General features: G+C 38.2%; 1 non-coding gene across 1 annotated transcript; it reads right to left on the reverse strand.

The window, feature by feature from the left end:
- Positions 1-260: 260 nt before the first annotated feature.
- Positions 261-363, reverse strand: LOC128194862 (small nucleolar RNA R71). Its single transcript, XR_008246311.1, has one exon. It is a non-coding gene; the product is annotated as a small nucleolar RNA R71 (small nucleolar RNA).
- Between the last annotated feature and the right edge of the window lie 1739 nt (positions 364-2102).

Raw genomic sequence — 2102 nt, forward strand, 5'->3', positions numbered from 1 at the left:
TCTGGTGCAGAACAATCAATTTCATGGATTATCCCACGAGAATCCATACACTCACTTGGCTACTTTCATGGAGATTTGTAATACAGTGAGGATTCATCAGGTTCCAGATGAAGCAATTCGACTCAGCTTATTTCCATTCTCATTGGCTGGTAATGCAAAAATGTGGCTGAATTCCTTTCCAGAGAATAGTCTGACAGTATGGGATGATGTGGTTGCTAAATTTTTGAATAAGTTTTTCCCTCAGTCCAAAGTCAATAAGGGAAAGCAGGAGATCTCTTCTTTCCAACAAGATGCTGATGAAACTCTAGGTCAAGCATGGGATAGATTCAAAGGCCTACTGAGAAAAACCCCTACTCATGGATTTGATGAGCCTACAATGTTAAATTTGTTTCTTGGAGGGCTAAAATCTCAAACAAAGTTAATGTTAGATGCATCAGCTGGAGGTAGTATCAGATGGAAGACGCCTGAAGAAGCACATGATCTGATTGAAAACATGGCTGCGAATGATAATGAAGTTCAGAGTGAAAGAGCCCAATTTCAACAAAAAGGTGTTCTTCAGCTTCAATCTCAAGATGCTTTACTAGCTCAGAACAAGATTATGACTCAGCAACTTGAGACATTAATGAAGAAGTTATCTCAGCTACCTAAAGAACTGCAGAATGTTTCTCAAACACAACATATGATGGTTCAAAGTTGTGAATTATGCGGAGGAAATCATAATAATGGTCAATGTGTAGTGCAAAGAATGTCTCATGAAGAAGTGAATTATATGGGAAATCAAGGTCTTCAGAAGAATTATAATCAAGGTCAGAGTTTTAATCAAGGATGGAGACCTCATCCGAGTATGGGACAAGCTGTTCCTTTCAATAGACCACCTCCACAGAACTTTCAGCAACAACCTACTCTGACAGACAGAACTTCAAAACTGGAAGAAACTCTTCAACAGTTTATGCAGGTATCAATTTCCAACCATAAAAGCACAGAAGCCTCACCTAGGAATTTGGAGATTCAGGTGGGTCAATTAGCTAAGAAGTTGGAAGAAAAACCAGTGAAGGACTTTGGGGCGAACACTGAAGTAAATCCAAAGGAAGACTGCAATGTTATTACTACAAGATCTGGAAGAATGCTGGAAGAAAGAGGGATTGAAAAAAAAGTGAGTGAAGAAAAAGATGAGATGAGTAAACAGGGAGATGAAGAAGAAGAGAAAGAGGATAGAGAAAGTGAAAAAGAGAGAGAGGGAGAGAAAAAGAAAGAACAGATGTATGAGAAACCTCTTCCTTATCCAAAGGTTTTCTCTAGAAACGAGAAGGAAAAACAGTTCAGGAGTTTCATTGATATTTTCAAGAAGCTGGAAATCAAGATGCCCTTCTCAGAAGCACTGAAACAAATACCTGCTTACTCAAAATTCATGAAAGATTTGCTCACAAAGAAGAGAAAGTATATTGAGGAAGAAACTATAGAAGTACAGGGCCAGTGCAATGCTATCATTCAGAAGTTGCTTCCACCAAAGTTTAAAGATCCAGGCAGTTTTACAATTCCATGCACCATTGGTAAACTGACTATTGGGAAAGCGTTAATTGATCTTGGAGCCAGCATCAATCTTATGCCTCTGTCAATGTTTAAGAAGATTGGAGAATTAGAGTTGAAGCCCACACGCATGACTCTACAATTGGCAGACAGATCAATCAAATATCCGCATGGAGTAGTAGAAGATGTGTTGGTAAAGGTAGACAAATTCTTATTTCCAGTGGATTTTGTTGTCATGGAGATGGAAGAGGATAAAGAAATTCCTTTGATTTTGGGAAGGCCATTCATGAAGACTGCTCGAGTATTGATTGATGTTGATGATGGAAAGCTTAAATTGAGAGTTGAGAATGAAGAAGTAAATTTTAATGTTTTTGAAGCAATGTCTCACCCAAATGATGAAGATACATGCTTTCAAACTGATGAGCTTGAGGAAGTCTGCATGATGGCACAAAAGACGATGCACATATCATCACCTCTTGAAAGAACTCTTGTTGATGCTTGTGAATTTTTACTTGTAGATGAAGAGAAGTTAATTGATGAATGTATACAGAGTCTAGATGCTTTGAAGGAGATTC

Source organism: Vigna angularis, chromosome 11, assembly GCF_016808095.1.
Source record: "Vigna angularis cultivar LongXiaoDou No.4 chromosome 11, ASM1680809v1, whole genome shotgun sequence".
In the NCBI taxonomy this organism is placed as follows: Eukaryota; Viridiplantae; Streptophyta; class Magnoliopsida; order Fabales; family Fabaceae; genus Vigna; species Vigna angularis.